Source organism: Oryctolagus cuniculus, chromosome X, assembly GCF_964237555.1.
Source record: "Oryctolagus cuniculus chromosome X, mOryCun1.1, whole genome shotgun sequence".
NCBI lineage: Eukaryota > Metazoa > Chordata > Mammalia > Lagomorpha > Leporidae > Oryctolagus > Oryctolagus cuniculus.
In genome coordinates this window covers 118,387,997-118,394,224 of record NC_091453.1, presented here as the reverse complement: position 1 = coordinate 118,394,224, position 6,228 = coordinate 118,387,997, and the positions used below count along the sequence as shown (strand labels likewise).

General features: G+C 43.9%; 1 pseudogene; it reads right to left on the bottom strand.

The window, feature by feature from the left end:
* Nucleotides 1-223: 223 nt before the first annotated feature.
* Nucleotides 224-1,690, bottom strand: LOC100348096 (dimethyladenosine transferase 2, mitochondrial pseudogene; annotated as a pseudogene).
* Between the last annotated feature and the right edge of the window lie 4,538 nt (nt 1,691-6,228).

Genomic DNA, 6,228 nt, shown 5'->3' with positions numbered 1-6,228 from the left:
AAGGAGTTTTAAAAAATAAGTTTCAGCTGATAATACCCACAACTACCAGTATATTTACAGTAGAGAAAAATTTAAAGCAAAACAAATTCAATCTGATCAAAACCCAGAATTAACTGAAGTTTTCATTTTATTCCATTGTGAATAAAATAGCAGTCACTGTTTTAGCCAACAGACCAGTGGAATTATCAGAATGATCTGCCTAATCTGTGCAGTACAAGAACAGTTTTCTGTTGAAAGGAGGTAAGGTTTCCAAACTCAGTTCATCTATGTTAAAAACTGCTCCAGCTGATGTCTTGACAGTCTAGTTTTCTGCATATGTGTTCTCTATGCTGTCATCATATAGCCATTTATGGGTATAATCTTTGGAACACTCTTTAGTTTCAAAAAGGCGTTTAAAGTCTTGAGGATACATGTCAGTTATTTTCACTTTTTCATTTTTTCTTGTTTGCATCAATATATCCATTGCATCAACTGGACTCAATGACCTTAAATGTTCTATTAGGCTTGCATTGCGCTTCCAAAAACAGTGCTTTACCATATGAAAAAATACATCATAGTTAATAGGAGTTAAGTTTTCTGTGAATAAATTTTGACGAGGAGTCATTCGAATAAAATACAAGTTTTGTTGCATTCGTTCTAATGAATCCTTATGCTTTGGCTTTTTCAGCTGCCCATTTTGGGTATATACATCAAATGATGACCAAGGCTCCACATGCAGCACCTTAATCTCACAAGCTACTTGCCGGAGCACACTTAATACTTGATACAAGTTCGGATTTCTTGGATTTGCCATTAGTTTCTGGTATTCTTTTTCACTAATGAACATATTTAGTTCTACTCGTCCATGCCTATATATAGAAGTGCAGGAATATAGGTCATATAAAAGTTTCCATAGTGCCTTTCTCTCATTTTTAATTGGGAAGATTCCAATTATTTTTAAGGGAATACCTGCTGACCAAGGAAGTGCCTTTATTCCCAAATTCTGAAAAAGCACATGTGAAATCATAATGGTTGGTTTTACTAGTCCACACTTTCTAGGGTCCAATTTAAAGAAGTCACAGTAGACCACTTCTAGTTTTCCATCCAGATTATTTCCTAAGGACTCCAAATGCGGAATGAAATTTCTGTCACTTTCAAGAGCGACCACTTTGGCACCAGTTTCAAGTAATGCCTGAGTCAGCACTCCAGGACCTGGATTGCACTCTAAGAAGAGAGAGCGAGGGTCTTTTTTGACTCCCCCGCAGGATCTGCACCAAGGTCTCAGCCAATCCCCGACTGCTTACATAACACTTAGGGTCCAAGTGGTGCTTGCGTACCCACGGAGGCGATTCCCCGAAGTCAGGATAGGGCAACAGCTGCGGGGATGAATCAGACAAGCCACGGCGAGGCGGGTCTCCACATGTCGTTGCTCGGGTCCTCAAAATGCAAAAGCGACCCGCGCCCGCCAGGTTTAAGAGTGCCAACCGCAAAGGAAGTCCCGCCGCTGGGACCCACATCGTCACCTCCAAGGTGCCCCCTCACATGACCCAGGGTCGCTATTTCGGTGAACCCCATGAAGGGCATCCCACATGCAACATCTCCGCACTGCAGACCAGGCCTGGCCTAAGAGCTATTTCAATTTTGATCCTATATGATATGTTGGGGATAAACCTTTGACTAACTGATTTGAAAACACTGATCTTTGAAGGCCCAGTTCAGTTAGATCTTCCATTGCCAGATCCTGAATCCCATCAGTTAGAATTATTCTGTACCCCAATTATATATGGTGTGCCTCCAGCATGGCACTCATTTGCATTTCTTTTTATTTGTTGTTAAACTTATTTTCTTTATTTGAAAGGCAGAGAGATATAAAAAGACAGAGTGAGATGTTCCATCCCCTAGTCTACTTTCCATGAGCCCATAATAGCCAGGGCTGGGCCATGCCAAAGCCAGAAGAAGGGAATGCAATATAGGTCTCTCACATGGATAACAGGGATGCAAGTACTTGACTCATTATTTGTTGCCTTCCACCGTGTGCATTAGTAGAAAGCAGAAATCAGGAAGCAGAGCTAGGACTTGAACTCAGGCACTTTGATATGGGATGTGGGCATCCACTAAAGTGGCAGCTTAACTGCTGTACCAAATGTCTCCACTGCATACAGTTTATCTTAGAGTTATTGTGTGCATGTATAAACTTATGTGTTTGTATTGACTCTTTCAAAAGAGTATAGGATCCTTGAAGGCAGGAATCATGTCTTGGTCATTTTTATATGTCCTGCATATCATCTATCACATTATATAATAGTTGCCCAATAAACCTATTACTGTTAAAGGGAATGAAATACATACATCTATTTAAGGGAGACAGTATTTCCTTTCTTCTGTGGGTGGAAACTATATACTTCAAGCTGTAGGAAGTCCTCCTCCTTATTGAATCCATGGAGTAAGAGCTGACATATTTTTTTAAAAATGGAAGGGGCTGGCATTGTGCTATACTGGGTAAAGCTACTGCCTGCAGGGTAGAATGCCCTATGGGTGGCATTCAACTCCTGGCTGCTCCACTGCTTATCCAGCTTCCTGATGATGCACCTGAGAAGGCAGTGGAGGATGGCCCAAGTCCTTGGGCACCTGCACCCACATGGAAGAAACAGAAGAAGCTCCTGGCTCCTAGCTTTAGTCTAGCCCAGCCCTGGCTATTGAGGCCATTTGGGGAGGGAACCAGAAGATGGAAGATATCTCTCTTTATCTCTCTCTCTCTCTTTCTCTCTCAAATAAACATAATAAATTTTTTCAAAAATGGAAGTTAGTCCTCAGCATAAGAAACATAATCATGGCCGGCGCCGCAGCTCACTAGGCTAATCCTCCCCCTGTGGCGCCGGCACACTGGGTTCTAGTCCTGGTTGGGGTACCGGATTCTGTCCCAGTCACTCCTCTTCCTGTCCAGCTCTCTGCTGTGGCTTGGGAGTGCAGTAGAGGACGGCCCAAGTGCTTGGGCCCTGCACCCCATGGGAGACCAGAAGAAGCACCTGGCTCCTGGCTTCGGATCAGCGCCGTGTGCCGGCTGCAGCGTGCCGGCTGCAGCGGCCATTGGAGGGTGAACCAACAGTAAAGGAAGACCTTTCTCTCTGTCTCTCTCTCTCACTGTCCACTCTGCCTGTCAAAAAAAAAAAAAAGAAAAGAAAAAAAAAGAAAAAAGAAACATAATCACTGTTCTTGAAGCAAAGTGTATTTGAGATAACTCACTGTAATAACTCACTGTAATTGAGTTATCTCAGTCCTCCATCCCAACTGGAGGTTGTGTGTATCTAGGAGAATGTTGTCCCAATATGGCACTAACCACATGTGTTTATTGGACACATGAATTGTACCAGACTGGGTTGAGATATACTGTAAAGAGAAAACATACTGGGGCCAGTGCTGTGGCATAGAAGGTTAAATCTTGGCCTGTAGTGCCAGCATCCCATATGGGTGCAGGTTCAGGTCTCGGCTGCTCCACTCCCTATCCAGCTCCCTGCTAATCTGCCTGGGAAAGTGTCGCTCCCCCTCTTCGTGGAGGAACGACACTAAACCCTGCCTAGGCTTCATATCCGAGTCACGGCACCATTATGTCGCTCCCCCTCTTCGTGGAGGAACGACACTAAACCCTGCCTAGGCTTCATATCCGAGTCACGGCACCATTATGTCGCTCCCCCTCTTCGTGGAGGAACGACACTAAACCCTGCCTAGCCTTCATATCCGAATCACGGCACCATTATGTCGCTCCCCCTCTTCGTGGAGGAATGACACTAAACCCTGCCTAGGCTTCATATCCGAGTCACGGCACCATTATGTCGCTCCCCCTCTTCGTGGAGGAACGACACTATACCCTACCTAGGCTTCATATCCGAGTCACGGCACCATTATGTCGCTCCCCCTCTTCGTGGAGGAACGACACTAAACCCTGCCTAGGCTTCATATCCGAGTCACGGCACCATTATGTCGCTCCCCCTCTTCGTGGAGGAACGACACTAAACCCTGCCTAGGCTTCATATCCGAGTCACGGCACCATTATGTCGCTCCCCCTCTTCGTGGAGGAATGACACTAAACCCTGCCTAGGCTTCATATCCGAGTCACGGCACCATTATGTCGCTCCCCCTCTTCGCGGAGGAACGACACAGGACCCTGCGCTGTTCTTTTGTCTGCTCGGCCCTTCCCGGGTTTGCTGCTGGTTCTTCCCCGGTTGGCTACCGACCCTTCCACCTCCGTGGAAGGGCGGTGCCCCCTGCCACTTTCCCCACTTCCGCGGGGGAGCGGCACACCGCCGGCCGGCTCTCTCGGGGGCTGCTCAGGTGTTATTCGGATAGATGTTCCTGGTGCATGTTGTCTCTCTCCTCCTTTATAGTCCTCTTCCACCAATCCCAACTCTGCTACCCACACGCCGAGTACGCTGCTCTCCTCCAATCAGGAGCAGGTCCTGCTGTTTATTGGTTGAACTGGAGGCAGCTGTGTAGAAGCTGTTTCCTCCTCTCCCAGCGCCATATTGTGGGAGAGCAGATGCATAGAATAAGTCTTAATTCCAGTAACAGTCTAGTCTGAGTTGCTCCCCACAGGAAAGCTGCAGAAGATGGCCCAAGTACTTAGGTCCCTGCATCCACATAGGAGACCTGGAAGAAGCTCCTGGCTTTAGCCTGGCCCATCCACAGACATTACGGCCATTTAGGGAGTGAATCAATGGTTAGAAGATCTCTCTCTCTTTTTAAAGATTCATTTATTTATTTGAAAATCAGAGTTACACAGAGAGAGGAGAGGCAAAGAGAGAGACAGAAAGGTCTTCCATCTGCTGGTTCACTCCCCAATTGTCCGCAATGGCCACAGCTGTGCTGATCCAAAGCCAGGAGCCAGGAGCTTCCTCCAGGTCTCCCACTTGGGTGCAGAGGTCAAAGGACTTGGGCCATCTTCTACTGCATTCCCAGGCCATAGGAGAGAGCTAGATCAGAAGTAGAGCAGCTGGGATTCGAACCGGCACCCAAATGGGATGCCGGCACTGCAGTAGGTGGCTTCACCCACTACACCACCGTGCCAGCCCTTCTCTTTCTGTCTTTATGTCTCTGTATTTCTGTCTTTCGAACAAATAAATAAATCTTTAAAAAAATACACAAGATTACAAAGACAGGATGAGATAAAAATAATATTAAATATCTCAATAATTTTTATACTGAATACATGTTGAAATGATTATTTCAGTTATACTGACTTAAATAAAATGTATTATTAAAATTAATTCACCTGATTTTTTAAAAAATGTGGCTATTGGAAAATTTAGAATTATATACCTGGTTTTCATTATATTTCTATTGGACTGCACTGCTGTAGTGATCATGAAAGTATAAGAATGATCCACAAAGGAACTTAAACTAGAACACCCCCCTCCAAAGACTCCACCCTTAAAACAACCTAAATTCTAGTAATTAGCATATCCATCATCTCCAGTTAAGTCCAGCAGCCCCCAAACCCCAAAACTAAAGGCCACAGCACAGAGCCCTAATGCAAGACTACATCTTCATATCTAGAATATCTGAATCTGAATCTGAATCCAAATTAGGAATAAAAGTGCTCAAAAAAAAAATAAAAGCCTTCTAAGCAGAGTAAAGAACTACAAAATTTTCAATAAGAATTAAAAGTCAGTAAGATTGAAGTTTCTGAACAATGAAACCTCAACATTTACCAATTAAACTTAGGATGACATGATGCTACAACAAACCAAAAAGTAAAATAAAATCCAAATGTTTTGTATGAAGTAATACAGTTCCTTGCATTCTGTGTTTGTTGAATGGATTTGAATTTGGAAGAGGTTACCTAATTGACTTTGAATACTTTTTAAACTGAAGTCAACGTACCTAATGTAAGTGCATATACAACCCTATAATTCACTGAGTCGATTAACACGTCATCGGTGCTCTCTTGGCCCTTTAGATAGTAACTACTAGATCCTCACAAGAGTTTTACCTGCTACAGAGTAAAACTAATTAAGAACTAGATCTTCATTATAATAAATGCTCTTTGATATTCATCTCACCTTAATCAGGAGGGTTCTTGTGTTTTGATCCCTGAGACAGCATCCTAATAGTCTCGGACTACCGCACACACCTGTAGTAGTTAAATATTATCATCCATGAAGTTTGTGTTTCATATATGAGGCACAGATATCACCTGAATTGGGGTATTAAAACTAAACTTTAATAGGGAACACTGATTTTTCAGCAAATGGA